General features: G+C 39.7%; 1 protein-coding gene across 1 annotated transcript in view; it reads right to left on the bottom strand.

Moving 5' to 3' along the window:
• The window catches only part of LOC124166903 (ejaculatory bulb-specific protein 3-like), a 56,969-nt gene extending 40,270 nt beyond the window's left edge, over positions 1-16,699 (bottom strand). The window contains exon 1 of the mRNA XM_046544612.1: positions 16,675-16,699. The gene's annotated coding sequence lies outside the window, so the exon portion shown is untranslated. The remainder of the gene's footprint in view (positions 1-16,674) is intronic.
• Positions 16,700-17,178: the final 479 nt, after the last annotated feature.

Below are 17,178 nucleotides of genomic sequence, written 5' to 3'. Positions count from 1 at the left end.
GTTGCATGATTTTTATCTCTAATTTATTTCTCTTTTATCTTTCATTTATATTCCAACTGTGGTGAGTCCCGTGGTGCCAAATATTCGGAGGCTGTTTCCATAACATCGGTGGATGAAAGGTGTCTATCGACGTCACATCAGCCTCCTGACTTGACTGCTCATCCTTGAACATCCATCTCTTGCCATCACATTATTATTTTTCTGGACTTACCGGCATACGTGCCTATGTATTGCTTATTACAAAACATCTCATGTAAAAGAGCCCAGGCCCAGGGGAAGAGAGGGCCGGACTGTGGCCTCATCTGGGCCTGGTTAAATAAAAAGCTTAGTCAAGTCACCTTATCTTACTCATTTTTCCCTTTGTCCGTATATTTTATTATGAGTATTCTTGAATATCTCTAATCTTCTCTCATCAGTTTTAGGCATTGCAATCTTTTAAAACCTGAGACGTGGAAATTCAATGAGCGATGAAAAATTTTCGTTCTCTGCACTGTATTTCCCGAATTTACGGAATTGCTCGTAGTCGTGTCAAAAACATAGTGGTGGAAATAATCAAACGATTTCATCAACATTTTAAATTGGCAGCATCATAGGAACATTATGTTGAGCAAATATTACGCGTAAAAGCATTAACTATGCGGTAAAATGAATCCGCTCAGATTTTCTGGATTTATTTGATCGGTGCTAATAATTAATTGTTATCTCCAAGTTAATTGATAAATAATCTTAAAAGTAAAAATAATTAGCTAAAAATTTATTCATGCAAATTTGAGCATGAATTTGGCAACACTTTAACTGATGAATTTATAAACATTTATTTTTTCTTTGCATTCGAATGGATTTGATTGACGACGGTCATTTGTTTTATCGAATATATAATTAAGGCTAGCTTTAACTAATAAACAGAAACAGAAAATACTTACGGTAGCTTTACGAGGAGCGTTTGTACAAATGCATTTAACATATTATATGATAATTAACTTATTTTTTGCATACATAAATTCTAAGTGAATGATTTTCATCGCATAACCATCGGAATGAAACATAGCAATTTTTAAACGAATTTTCTGTTCATGTAGAGGTATTTTATAAATATTTAAATATTTTTATTCATTTATACCATCAATGGGTCAGTATAACTTCGTAAACACTAAGACCGGAAATGAATGAGCACATCGTTGATTATTGTCCTCAGACCGATTCATTTAGGAGATACTACTCGAAGCGCATTGGATACAATTGGCCATTACATGACGATTTGGGATACAATTAAATTGGGATATGTTACCAGATACAGAAAAACTGGAGGGGGGCGCAAAATATATCTTGAGCTACCTTTACTTTTATTGTCATGAAAAATAATTCGCATGCAGATTTTAAGATAGTTTTATTTATTCTGATTATAAACATATACAAGATATTAGGGTGGTTTCCTATTATTTTTTTATTGCCTAAATCGAAAGATTATTACTCCTGGAGTACGTATTTCACGCTTTTAGATTTTTAAATGACGATATCTATTTTTCGCGATTAAATGAAAAGTGAAAATTTTCAAGCGCGCGAAAACGCGACGCGTAAGTAGGAATGATGGGAAAAAGTCCGTGCGACGCATTTCTGGTTCCCCCTCCCGCCTTGTGAGGTGACCTTGAACGAGGCTCTGAGCGCTGATAGGACGCAGGATGCTAGCGGGTAGCTGAGTACCTTGCTGGCTGGTAGCGCTTGGCTTAAAAAAGGTTTATTAATACCTTATCAAACGAAGAAAACTTTCCGACCTAAACCAGTTTTAATAGGTGATTATTAAGACATGTTTCCCTGAGCTCTGTGCCTCATGCATGCATTGGTAACCTCAGACGATGTAAAACTCCTATCCTCTCGTGTAGAAACTAGGTTCCTGTGACGTCACGTGGAGTGGAATCGCATGGGTGCCAATCTGGCCTTTTTCAAATGAGGATAAAATTTGACCCTTGCCATTCGTCAACACCGGTATTTCAAAAACCAAATAATTTGTGTATTATGAATACACTAATGGTGGGTAACGAATCGCAATCAATGCCTTTCGTTTTCTTTGATTAAGGAAACTACCCTATTCCAGTTATGATACATGAAAAAAGTTACAATTGTGGTTCTGCAATGTTAGGGAATGCGGGCGGCCCCGCTAGGGGGGGGAGGGCACGCCCCTCATATGTATCTGCCACTCTATGTTACATCACCTAATTACTTGACCATATGAGCCCGATTGCGCTTATGCTTCCTTCGTGCCTTCCGCGTGATATTCTCACATGCTCATCCATTTCGGCCCTATTACCTCACTCTCTTACCACAAGGAATTCGACGAGGCACACGTTATATCACCTACGTGACACCCAACGATGACCACGGGTGCTTACATACACTCAGAGTGCTCGGGTTTCGGACAGCACGCCAACGTTCCGTGTCCTGTCGTGAAAGAGAGGCAGGCGACTTTCTTCTTATTTACATCACATTAAAGCTCGCTAGACAGGACAGTCAAAGGAATCGCGTTTTCGAATGGGGGAATTCATTTCTCTTGCTGGCTGGTAAAGCATTGCACCAATTCACTATTACTAATACGTTTCCCATGGTAAGATAATCAATCACTCTCGCCAAATGAGTTATATCAGTACCCATTAAGAATACACTCTAGGATGTCCCGTAAGAATGCAATTTTGTAATTTTTGTTCGCAACCTGTGTTAAAATTTCCTTTGATGAATAAAAGCTTCTACGTAAATTTTTAGATGGATCGATATATATTTAGCCTTGCCATTCCCTTAACTTTTTGCATAAAGTTAGTAAAAATACGGGAATAATGTACGTCATTTCACATTAGCATTGTTCTATAAAAATTTGAAAAATCCTCATAATAATTCAAAAGACTGCAGTTTAGGGGTTTGAAAGAGCTTGACTTGAAGAAATAAAGGTAGAACAAGGCTAAAAAATGATAGCTTGAGATATAATTCAATGCAAATCCAAAATTAACGAAAAATAATACAAAGGAAAGATAAAAACATGCAACTCCTTACGAGTGCCGCGATTAATTTAATTTATTGCGGAATTATCGTAATTATGTTTTAAGAATTATTGTAAAAATATCAGATTACTTAATGATTATTATTTAAAGTAAAAGAAACAAATACCTTTTAAGGTCAAATTTGCGTTTTTTAACTCACACTTTAATCATTTATTTCGTAAAAGTGACGTTTAATTTTAACTAGCTACTTTTTACCTAGATTAACTTTAACGATGTATTTTTTTTAATTTCCCAATTCTACTATAGAGAAAGAGAGAAGGATCCATACTGAATATTTTCTCTCACTCCTTTTCTCAGTTCTTCAGCATATTTTTTCTTAACTCATGCTAGTGACACCTTGTACAATTGAACAACAGTAAAGTCATCATTTTCTAAACCACACGGTAAAGCCTGAATCACACGATCATTTAATCTGTCGTTTCCGAGTGATCACTCGCAAATGATCGTCGCCGGCAATTGTTTTTCGCGATCACTCTAATGATGAGGATTCCCATCACTTTTTTCATCAGTCGTCTGGTCCGTCGCAAAAACCGTTACTAAAACCCCATATCAGCCAATCAGAACGCATTTCCGTAAGGAGCGATTGTAGCGCAACGTTTGGCAATCGTAGGAACGACATAGATAAACAAACACGCCATATATTTTCGTGATGCGGGTCCTATGACAACGAGCTGTGATATCGGAAGTGATGGGAAAGGCGACTGCGGGAGGGACCGTGTGATTCAGAAAAATGATCACTCGAGCGATCACTTTTCCGGTGCCCCTGTGCTCTGGTTGGCTGATAGACGGTGCCAGCGATGGTTTCAGTGACAGAAAAAGGGACGACCCGGGTGATGGAAAAAAGGATGGAATTTCCATCCCTGGAGCCATCCCTGAAAATAATCTAGAGGAACGGTCATTTTTCCGTCATCATTGGAGCGATCGCTGGAGCTGTCCCTCGATAGGCATGAAAAAATGATCGCGTGATTCAGACTGAAGACAGGCAAAGTATGTTTTACACGTCATATTTTACACGACGTATTTTGCTCTACTCTACTGAAAATATTCCCTGAATTACTCGCTTAACATATTGGAAAAGCTGCTGTATCATATGGGGTCTTCTTAGGCTCTCCGGACTTAAAACCTTAACCTTACGATGAGAAGTCTAGTGCTTCACCCTTATTATGTATACGGTTTTACGCAAAGTAAAAACCAAATAAGGGTAAAGTGTGCGTCTAACACCTAAAAAAGTGAACGTCACCAAAAAAGACGGAATCGTTTTTATGACAATAGTCACCGGAACAAGGTATCCATGGGCCATAATACAAAAAATAAATATCCCCAAAAATTAAAAAAGAGAACACAAATGTTTCATGCATATCAAAGGGTGGATTCATGATTTTTTCTGGGGGGTTTGACCAGGGTCTGACAGGCAAACGCTTCTCTCATATTTGGGATTAAGAACAACATTCAAAAATTACTGTGCGAAATATAGTTCTTATTTTAATATAAAATTTAATCATATGAAAATAGTGATAGGTTGCAGATATAATGACAGCAGTTTTCTTTCATGAAACATTAAAGAAAACTGTTGATATTATAAGTGTAACAGACAACTTATATTTTTATATTATTTACTCGCGATCAATCAGAACGGGACATATTCCTCATGCATGGCATACTCTCTATCGCCTTCATGATTTTCTGACTTTCGCGTCATACCATCTCGATTCGCTACTCTCTTTTTTAAAATTCTACTTGGAATAAAACTTTTGATACCTGAATTTTCGTGTGAAGGAAAAGCTTTTAAAGTACCCTCTACATTTAACTCTATTACTGATCAAACAAAAGATAACGAACGTATAATGATAGTGGGACCGTATTGAAAACCTTGCTTATTTTTTTAGGGGTAGGGCACGTGCAACCCCCCCCCCCCCCCCAAATCCGTCTTTGTTAATATCCGTAAATCCAGACAACCCTCGTATCCATACGTTGCCTGATTAAATTCCGTCTCGGATATTTTGCATTACAGTTTCTCCCGGATCTGCCTGGGGACTCCCAACATTGGAAAATGATCGAAAACATTCTATCCCGGGTGAAAGACTTTCCCTCTCTTTTTGCACGCGGTCGACTTGATCTTGGCGCGACGCGACGCTTGAGAAAACAGGAAACCGTGTCGTACTGAGTCATCGGGTTATCCATAGCAGCGTGGAGAAATTGACTCCAGTGACTGCCTATTAAAAAAGGATTCAGATAAGCTGTTCAAGAGAGGAGTTCAAATAAAACCAAAACCAAGCCTCTATCATGCAAATATACCAGTTCGTTGCGCTTGGAACCAGTGGCGTAGCCAGGAATTTCGTTCGGAGGGGGGTCCAAAAACAAAGGGATCTGGGGAAAAATTCAGTTTTTTAAAGAAATCTTTAGTTCATTCATTTAAAATGGTTCGATATTTTCTTTTATGATGAAGCAAAGAAATTGTGTTGTTATATTTCGAGGGGGCCGGTTAGGACTCCTCGGACCCCCTCGCTACGCCACTGCAGAGGACCAGGTACATCATCATCATCATAAGTCAATATTCCTAAGATTGGTTTGACGTAGCTCTCCAATTCCGCTAGCCTTTTCATAGCGATTTATTACTTCTTTTTAACATCTTTTATAACTTGCCCAATGAAACTCATTCGAGGCCGTCCCTGTCCTTCTCTTCCACCTGTCCGTCTACTATTATTTTCATCAGGGAACCAGGTACGTTGCTTGTGAGTTATATGGGTCTCCTATTCTGATGTTATTTTATCAAATCGCATGCTTCAGGAAACCATACATTTCATATAGTCGGAAATAAATAGCGTTAGCATGGTACTGAAAGTTCCATTCATTATCCGTTATATTGGCAGGTATATGAAATGCAACTGTATCGAAAAAAAGGAGTGACAGAGGCCAGATGCTCCTGGGTAAGTGGTTTATTCAGTAGTTCTATTGCGAGAAGCTGCCACAAGGAAAAATGTTCGGGGCGGGGTGGAAGCTGGAGCCCCCGAAGCCCACCCCACCCCCTGGATATATGCCTGATTGAAACCGTATCAGGGCTAGCTGCAGCTAGCGTTAGTTTGCTACGAGAATATAACGTAGCAGCAGTAGCGAAAATTTTTTAATTTGAGTTAGCGAGTGCTAATGATAATCAAAATTGTCCAGGAATGCCAATCACCCCCTGTAATGTCAGTTCATACCCCCAAAATTCTATTATCCGAACCCCCGTCCTCTACCGCCTCCTCGCACAAGAATATTATTTCTGGTGTTGCATGGTTCTATGAATACGTGTAACAGTTACAACTTCCGATAGGCATGTAAATAATCATAAGGATAATTTTTTCATAGTTTAATTGGAGATTGACATTAACACGATCGCGCGATTAAAAAATCGACGCGGGTTTTATCTTGCAGAACTTTCATATCCTGAATATGGAGGAAAAACACCTATTTAGTGATTACCTACACTTAAATTGTGCGATCTATGATTCACAGTCTAATAAGAAACACACTGATGCTTAAGATTCAATTTGTTTAAAATCCCTAAAGACTGTAGTGTTGAACACATATTTTAATAAGTTTTAATATTAAAGTATTATTAAAGAGATTAAGTTTACAGATCAAGTTAGGTTTGCGTGGAGTATTTAAGAAGTATTTTGGTAGTCTTCCCTTCTATCTTGGGCTTCCTTCCACAGTTCGCAGCACTCCCTTTCATTCCGTATAAAAAAAATCCAATCGTCATCCTTCCTCTCCCTCGTTTACCTAACATTCTACCCTCAAACACGAACAAAATACAAATAATTAAATTGGCAAAATTCAATGAGTCGATAGTAAAAACGAGAATTCCTTTTATCCTTCCCAAACCCATTGCTCAAGAAAAACTAATATTATCGCGATCCGTAAGGAACGTGTTAAAAATATAAGCTCCAATATATTCCTGCGCCAATAGCCTAACACAAAAGGGGTTTTGTTGTGCGTTTCGCGACGATAGTAGGACGTAAATATTTGTTCATCGCAGCGCTCCAAACCTCATGCCAAGTTACCATACAAACCGAATGACCAGAAACTTTTTTTTGCAGTTGAGCAATGACATGAAGAGACGATGAATGCATCGTATTACCATATAGGGATAACCGTCCGATTACCATTTCTTTAGCGCGTACGACCTTGCTCCTGGGAAAAAGTAGTGCAAACCACCCCAAATAGGTATGCATGCCAGAAGTCGCGAAGAGTACGTGCATTCCTAAGGCAGTTTTTTATGTCATTAAATTACCTCATTAGAACATCCGCTGCCCTACGACTTTTCAATCTAATTGGGAATATTCTAGGAAAGATTACGGCAGGAAATAATTCAAGCGCTATTGTTTCCGCACTGAGGTTAATGTTTTATTTGGGTATTATTATATAACTGGTGGCATAAATCAGAAAGTTCAACGACTTCATAACGCCTTTATTTCATTTTTTTCCATATCCACTAAAGCGAGCATTGAAAATCACATAATAAATTACTTCATCGGCCTCGACAAGAGAAAAGACGAGTTGTGGGGAAAGCACCTTCCAATAAAAATATACTCAAAACTCAAGCGCCCTCCTATCCGATCGGTGAATTTTAAAAAATTATAAACACCAACAAACAAATTATCAATTCAGCAAATAGGATCTGAATAGGGTAGTTTCCTTCATCAAAGAAAACTAAAGGCAATGATTGCGATTCGTTACCCTCCATTAGCGTATTCATAATATACAGATTATTTGGTTTTAGAAATCCCAGTTTAGACGAATGTTAATGGTCATTTTTAACCGCATTTGAAAAAGTCCAGATTGGCGCCCACGCGATGCCACTCCACGTGACGTCACAGGGACCTAGTTTCTATACGAGTAGATAGAAGTTTTACATCGTCTGAGATTATCAATGCATGCATGAGGCACTCAGGGAAACATGTCTTAATAATCACCTATTAAAACTGGCTAAGGCCGGAAAGTTTCCTTCATTTGATAGGATATAATAATAGTTATTCAAGCCAAGCGCTAACTGCTAGCAGGGTACTCTGCTACCTGCTAGCAGCCTGCATCGTATCAGCGCTCAAAGCCTCGCCTCAAGGTCACCTCACACGGCGACAGCGGGAACCAGGATGACGTCACATGGAGTTTTCCCAGCACTCATACTTAGGCGTCGCGTTTTCGCGCGCTTGAAAATTCTCACTTTTCATGTAATTGCAAAAAATAGATATCGTCATTAAAAAGTCTAAAAGCGTGAAACGAGTACTCCAGGAGTAATAATCTTTCGATTTAGGCAATAAAAAAATAATAGGAAACCACCCTAATAAACGAACACGAATACCAAAAAAGATGCTTCTCTCGCCGGTAGAATTGTCTCGGACGACGCATTACCGTAGATTTTCAATAGTCGCCAATCGTGTCGCTGACAGGCACAGCGATAAGAATTTTTACAATAACAAGTTAGCTATTGGTGAAGCAGTTAACCAAATATTATATTTTTGAAGATACATCCTATCTAATTCATACTTTCCAATGCTATTCCTTGCGAATACAAATACTGAAAATAACTTGATCGCCCTTCGGTCATTGTCGCGTTGTGGAAAATTTTGAAACCCCATTAAAATGCATTAAAGTGCATTAAAGTTTCAACAAATATCATTCTTCTACGGGTTTGGCCACGACCACCGAGAGGCTCCCCTTAACCTTCAAAATTACATTTTTGTGACTGTTATTTGTCCCTGTAGAGTAGTGATGAATCCATATTTCATGAACAGTTATGTATCTACGCGGAAAGTCCTCATGATTGCGACGGGAAGGCGCCAAAACAGCCTCAGAGTTGACCACACGTTTGCGTTTATTCTCCACTCTGAGCAAACGCGGCACCCGTCTTGCCGAGATTTTTTTCACGTCTAATTTTTAGTGGAAAATTAAAGCGATTTTGCATTGCCATATGCATGTGGCATTTACTATATCGCGCACTTTCATTCGTCTATCACTTAAAAAACCGTATCGTGGATTTTGTCAACCATTTCGGGGGTTCTTTCTCGATGGTCGCGGATGGGGCCCTCCTTATAATAACTATAATTAACTCATTTAATGCTCTAGGAGTTTTAACTCCTTTGGAACATAGAAATTCTTAAAGTGGTGAGCAGTACAATTAACACAGTAAACTGGAATTAACACAGTAAAACTGGAAAAGAATAATTTCTTTTTCTAACAGAAAAACGAACATTAAACATACCAAGAAATAAATAACACAACCTAAAAAAAGGAAATTTAGCTTAACGAATGAAATAAGAACTAGATTACTACTTCTAACACAACAATAGGCATTAATCACGTCAATGAGCAGATAAATGATTATTAAATTACGTGATCAGTGTTCATGGGTAGCAAGAAAGTAGATGGGTGACTATACTTTTCTTAAATATTTCCTGTGATGCACGGTCTTTTACCTGTTTCGGCAAATCGTTCCATAGCTTTGAGCAACAACAGTAAATTATTTCTGAACTGTAGCTGTGCGGAACTGTGGGGCATACAAAAACGCTGTCCCCTTGGCGGGGTTGTGACAGAGCGAGCTGCATTGCTCCAACTCCAACATACTACGGAAGATCAGATCATGTAAATAAAATAAGAGAGATAGATTGTAGAACAGACAGATTCCGAATGTCATTTTTTCCACGATCAATAAGAGATTGTAACGGCAGCAATAGAACTCGTAAATAGATTGCATGACTTGTACTGTAGCCTACTAACCTATGTAAAAATTAATGCATGTTTCTTAATTCAATTATTGTTTCTAACAGCATATAGTAGTATAGTTCGTTAGTATACGGGACGTTTTTTGGACGGTGTGTTGTGCATGTGGGAGTCCAAATGCATGCTGCATGCTGGTGATTGATCACCCCCTGCCAAACACCCTAGAGGTGGCTCGCACGGTATTATGTAGATGTAGATGAACACGAAAAAAGAATATCTCTGTCAAGAAGATAGACCGTCACCACTCCACCACTCAAATCCACAAATATTAAACAAGACTATCCTCAAGTCGGCCTCTAAATGTGTTGTCACCCACCGCGCATTTAAATGGGTTTACAAAAGTCGCCACTAGTGTCACTGACGAATAAATTGATCGGAGTTTCATGGGGAAATAAGGTATAAATAGGGGTATTAACCGAAATTTATACGCATGATGATGTGATCTATGAAGTTCATTAGTTTTTAATGCTATTCCTCGCAATGATAAACATTATGCTGCAAAATATTGGAAAAAGTGGATCGCATTGCACTTATTACCGCGCCGCGGACATTTTTGAAAACCGTTAAAATGCGACCAAAGTGGCAACAGAAATCGGCATTCAATGGAATGGAATTGGGCCTCGTATATCGATGGCGGAGTTCTAACAACACGTATCTCAAAATTTGGTTGGTCTGAGTTAATACTGCTGATACTGTTAATGAAAAATAAAATTCAAGCAAAAAACAACTCTTTCTTTGCAAACGTACGCTTCTTTTTCAGTTTTATGTATTTTTGGTTTTTAATTTCAATTAAAATTATATACCATTAAAAAAAATAAATCGTTTTTTTTTTGATCTCCTGAAAAGTTGCTATTTTTGAGATACGAGTTGTTAGAACTTAACCATCGATATGCAGTCTCATCGGTTCTAACTGGGCGAGCATTTTTTTTATTTTTGAGACAAGGAAAAAAGGATTTCTCTGTCAAGAAGATGAACCGTCACCTCACCTTAGTCATTCTTGTCTGGTCGCTCACAAAACGAAGGTCGATTTAATTGCACCATGCTCCTGTCAGCGTACTTCCGACGTCGTTATTCACGGGTCTATTTCCGAAGCGTTTCCCATTCGGTGAGAAGAACAGAGCGGTGACCTAGTTGATGAGACTGCAGATCCTCGTAGCTTCCGAGAGAGAGATTGGCAAAACCTGAGGGTGAAAGTCTCGTGCGGTCAGAGTTATTGTAAAAACCAATAACGTCGTAACTTCTTTGCGCAAAATTAGTTTATTAAAGGAACATATCTAAGTATACAAAGGACACGAGGGTTCAAGGGGAACCCTTCAAGGATACAACACACCGGGGCCGGGAACCAAGCCAGTGGCTTATACGCCCGATCACCCGGGGAGGGGCTGGAGAGGAAGGGAAAAGGAAAGAGGTGCCACCGCGATAGGAGCCCTTCGACGCCTCTGGGACCGGATAGGAGCGGAAGGAACGGGACGGGGAAAAACACCTCAACGCTATAAAAGCGAAGAGGACCCTACTATAAGCGAAACCTGGCAAGCCATTAATGTTCTAACGATCTTGGAGGATTATTCTATGAGGAAGAATAATCCAACGATCAAATCGTTAGATAATCTAAGTATAAAGTGAAGATATGTAAACGCATGTTTCAATTTTTTCACTAACGGCGCGATAACTTTAGTGGAATATCTATAAGAATGTTTTCTTGTGCCATTTCCATGCTTCAGATTTATGTTAATAATTACAGCTATTCCTACATTTCCACAGCAAGATAATAGATCAGTCTTTGTTGCTAAAAAAAACTAGGCTTAAAACCGTTAGAACCTATGCAGAGAAAATCTGCCAGGTACGTGAAAAGTCGTTACGATAGTCTTGTTAGTGTTACTCGCCTCATGGATAAAGTCGGATGGGAATCTCTGTCAAAATGAACTAAAAAATAGACTTAACCTATTATTTAAATTCAAGATCAGTGTATTTTCCAACCAAGTTAGCCATGATTTACGAACGCTAGCATATTACTGTAGATAAGATCATAAAAATAAAATACGAGAGATCGAGTGTAGAACTGATGGATTCAGAATATAGTTTTTTCCACGATCAATAAGAGACTATAACGGCAGCGTAAGAACTCACAAATAGATTAGATGACCTGTAGTGTAGCCTTCTAACTTATATATTCATTAATGCATGTTTCTGAATTTTCTTAGTAGTTATAAAAGTTTGTTCTCTGTGTTCTAGCTTTATTGGCAGATTACCTTTATGAGTTGTTGGCAAGTTTTGCCTTCGTATAGATGTGGTAGTATAATTTGTTAGCATGCGTAACGTTTTTTTTACCGTTTGGTGTGCATGTGGGAATAATATTGCATGCTGCATGTCGGTGATTGATCACCCCTTGCCAAACACTCTTGAGGTGGCTCCCAGGGTGTTGTGTAGATGCAGATGTAGATACTATCGTAAAATCGTATCGTATGACAGAATCGAAGTCGAATCTTACGGAAAAAATTTTTAGATCGAAATATACCTACATCAAAACGTGTTGTGAAACAGTATTATTCTGCAGGCTAAAACAGTTTTCAACGCTTTTCTCAGTGTAAGGAGGTGAATGCAGACGTAGAAAAGTAGAGAATAATGGATGACGCATCAAGTGTTCCAAGAAACCTTGGGTATTTCCAAGATGAACGGAATCCAACACTTCCCTTTCTCCAATGCCATTCGCTATTCTCTCGAAACTTTCGCCTCGGGTTTTCATGTTATCACATCTCTTTGATTTTTAACACCGCTGATGACGATCAAAATACTAAGGAAATCGACTCGGAAACGGGAACATTCGGAAGAAAAAAAAAACATTTTTCCCGAAACAGTTATCAATGCGATTCAAAACTGCGTTTGAATCGTGTTGATAATTGTGGCACCATTCTAACCATGTACAATTTTCCCATAAATGTTATGAATAATTACATAAAAAGACTTATGAAAGTATACCGGGACTAGCCACGGTGATAACTTTTTACGGAGTCACCCGCAATGCACAAATAGTGCGAAAAATCCACAGAGGAAAAATCATTCGCCTTGACCGGGATTCGAACCCGGATCCCTCGAATTCCGGCCGAGTGCTTTAGCCAGTTAAGCTACCGAGGCGTCATTCTCCCCTGTGGAAATTTGTGGACTATAACGGACAAGGTGGTATGGACTGCTGAGCATATGATGCGACTAGCAGTCCAGGTCTGGCTAACTGGCTAAAGCACTCGGCCGGAAATCGAGGGATCCGGGTTCGAATCCCGGTCAAGGCGAATGATTTTTCCTCTGTGGATTTTTCGTACATAAAAAGAGTTTTTGTACGCAGTTATGCACCCAGGCACCAAGACAGCTACACCAAAGAAAGAAATATTCTACCAAAAAAATAATTCAGCACATAATTATCAAATCATTCAAGCCAAACAAAATATTTCACACCAAATTTCTTACTTTGGTGCTCAACGTACAAACTACTGATGATACAACCATAAAAATCTCAGTATAAATATCCTTGTGTCACGCATAGGCGCTCAATGGAAGGTTTTTTGAAATGATCATTTTTTAGGGCTGTGGTCACTCCATTAACGATAACTATAATGTCTGCCGGGTTTTTCTGGTTATTATATTTCGAAAAGTAGGTACGAAGCCCATTGGTGATACCAGAAAATTGCACATGAGGTGTATAAAGGCACTAAGTTTCAGCACGTATCTATATCGATTCCGAGACACTCCAAGTGTCGTAAATCCCAGGATTTGCTCAAATATTTTTTTCGTGTGATAACGTCGATGCGTAATTGAGAAAAAATTTTTTTCGCCAGAAAAATATGCACAAGAATACGAATTCCGAGAGAGTTTATCTGGCTTTCAAAGGACATGATGATAATGTGTCACGCTTTTATCGCGCGTAATCTTTTTGGATCACGAACCTCGTTGGTGTAAAAACAATTCCATTCGCTTTAGTATTGAGTTGCTCAATTTACACCCAGAATTTTTATTTTTTGAGCTAAGGATAATGAATCTACTATAACAAGTGGATTTAGCGTTTTTACAAGGTATTTAGGTAATTATCGTCGACTTGGAGGCGCCTTAATTTTCCCGAAATCGTCTGCATGCACAGGGGCGAATTCAGAATCAAATTTTGGCGGGAAGGGGGTCATGACCTGGGTCCAGGGAGTATGGAAAACACCCCGGGAGAGAGGGGCGTTTTTATAGTGGGGTGTACTACGCTCAATTACAAAATATAACTCATACTTCTCTCACGTATGGGATTTGCAGCCAGGGACGCCGACTTACAATAAATATTGGGGGGGCCCAAACCGGGGATCTTGCCCCGATAAATTTTATAAGTAGTAAGTTTAAAGTTTTTTTGCATTTTAAAAGAGTCATATCATCAACATTAGAACCCTGATAACTCGAATCTCGATATCTGGACACTCCGAGGAAAATTGACAAGCCTGGCACATTTTTTCCCCACACCCATAACAAATTTTAGAGGGGGCTCGGGCCCCCTCAGGCCCCATGGAGTCGGCGCCACTGTTTGCAGCCATGCATTTGCATTTACACTCCCTTTACAAGAATACAAAAACTATTAAACTAATATACAAGAATTGCCATGAGAAAAAATTCCCCTGGACCGGGAATCGAACCACGGACCTTTGGCTTTCCGGGCCACTGCGCAGACCACTACGCTATCCAGGTTCTTTAATTCTCATGGCAATTATACCGAGGCTCATGGTACTAGGTCCGTGGTTCGATTCCCGGTCCAGGGGAATTTTTTCTCATGGCAATTCTTGTATATTTCACCGCCGTTCACGCGGCAGGTTTAGAAATATTTCACATACCGCTTTGCGCGGCTTTAGCGCAGGTTTGAGGCTCTCAACCGGTTGTGGCTTCTTGGAAGTCCTTTCTCCCTCGCGTTGCCATCCTTGATGGACCGCGAGGGCCTAACACCTAGTACCATGAGCCTCGGTATAATTGCCATGAGAATTAAAGAACCTGGATAGCGTAGTGGTCTGCGCAGTGGCCCGGAAAGCCAAAGGTCCGTGGTTCGATTCCCGGTCCAGGGGAATTTTTTCTCATGGCAATTCTTGTATATTTCACCGCCGTTCACGCGGCAGGTTTAGAAATATTTCATATTAAACTAATAATAATTTTAAAAATTTGATAAATTTCGGGGAGGGGGGTCGTGACCTCTGTAAACCCCCACCCTAATTCCGTCCCTCTGCATGTACTTGACATTGTAGGTGTACCAAATAGCGATCAATCACTACAGAGGGGGAAATGTATTAATTTGATCTGGATTCGATCCAAAATCACCGATTTACCACTGACTGTTTACGCAATGAAATGCTTCGTGAATAATTTTGACTGCCATTAAGCCAGTCAAATCCGATGTATCGCAAAAATGAGAAACAATGTTTAAATTTTTCAGCCTCGGTGTCGGCGGGGTAATGCCTGCCAAGCTGGAGGTCACGGATTCAAGGCCCCCTGGCTTGGTTTCCCCTTTCCAAGGTATGAGTGTTTGTAATTGTTTTACGCTGTTATTCATTCGAATTACCCCCCAAGGTAAAGGCCTACATGAGCTGTTTTCGGAGCGATGAAGATAAATAAAAAAATTTCTATTTAATTTAAATGCAGGTTATCTACATTGGTGCTGACTTGAAACATATGACGATTTGAAAAAATTGACGGCAATAGGAGAATTATGAAGGAGTGCTGTAGTTGGATACAGTTAAAAATGAAAAAAAATACTTCGTTGGAAACCAGATTCAGGGAAGAAGACCCTGGGAAAAACCACGTCTGAGACTGGAGCGTATACTATGAGGGAGGGGGGAGCATTCCCCGCCGCCATCGTAATCAGGAAACGTTTGGCATATCTCCTGCCGCTCCTTATAGCCATATTGGTACTTCTCATCCACATACTTGCACTATCGTACTTCCTTCATTCCTTAAATTTAAAATATATTTTATACATAAAACGCAATGGATAAACCGTATTTTAAAGTGAATAATTAAACACCTCATTGATCTTGGCTGACGAAAGATTCCATTTACATACGCCGCTGGGCTGTGAAGTTAAAAGGTACCTAAGGATGGAGAATAGTCAGGAGCTACAGCAATAAAGGTTCAGGTGAAGGCGATTCGTCGGCATCGATAAATATCCCCCGAAGGCCTGGTTACTCAGTGCATCAACCCGTTTGAGCTAATGTCTAAATATATGAACGCGTGAATGAACTCAAAAATGCTCTGTGTAACTTGTAACTTGTGCGAATGCATAATGCATATACATACAATTAATAGAGCCAGTGGCACAGCGAGGGGGGGGGGGTTTGGGGGATAAGACCCCCCCAGAGCTCACAGAAATTTTTAAGTTAAATCTATTTTACTGAATTGGATTAATATTGCTTATAGAATAGTGTGAGGATTGATAAAATATCCCTCAGAAGACCGTAAAAATCACCATTTTGAACCATTTATCTTAATTTTTTCCGGCGAAAGACCTCCGCACCTCCCGCTTACCCTGGCGGGTATGCAATACCCTCAAGCCCCCCATTTTTAGTTGCGCCTGAAACCCCCGCTAGCCTTAATTCCTAGCTGCGCCCCTGAATATAGCCTGTGCTAATTTGCTTCGTGCAATTTTCTCTTCTGGGCTACTAAAATCGCATGTAAGCATTAACTCGTACGGCCTTAAGGGTAACCAGGCCTCAAAATAGAAGTATGTGGGAATAAAGGGTGATACACCATCAGCTGAAGAAGTATATTGTTCGCGCGGACATCTTCGTCATCGGCTATCGTGCGCTTCGTCCAATACCAATAAATTTCTGAGTAGATTGAAAAATAATGAGGAACGGGTACTCACTGACTGTAATTTTAAAAGGTTGTTGTTGTTTTTATCCTCGGTTTCAGCTCGTTGAGAGGTGGTTGAGGGCTCTTGGGAGTGCCGACCAGTTGCAGGTATGGATAAACGAGAAATGGGACGAGTTATTGTGGAGTTGTTCCTCACTGACCCGTTGCAACTCCTAGGGGCGCCACCCGTCTCGGAGAAAAGGGTACGCTAGATGTTACAGTGGGATGAGGGACCATAAAAAGCACTACCGAATAGTTGTCGGGAATAATGGGGTAGCTTCAGAAAAAAATAGAAAAGAAAAAAATGGAAGTGGGCGGAAAAAAAGGTGAACTTAACGACCAATATTACAGATCCTTCTTTCCAACCAAGGATGAATTTGAAGGGTGCACCAAGTGTGTTACATTTGGAAGGCTTTTGTTGAGGATAAACTTATATGGCCCGCAGCTCAAAGGTGGAGAAAAAAACATTGCCCCACTGGAAAAAGAAGGGTTTAAAAGCATTCCTAGTTTTTATTGC

This window comes from Ischnura elegans, chromosome 10 (assembly GCF_921293095.1).
Source record: "Ischnura elegans chromosome 10, ioIscEleg1.1, whole genome shotgun sequence".
Taxonomy (NCBI): domain Eukaryota; kingdom Metazoa; phylum Arthropoda; class Insecta; order Odonata; family Coenagrionidae; genus Ischnura; species Ischnura elegans.
This window is presented reverse-complemented; position numbering and strand designations above follow the sequence as displayed.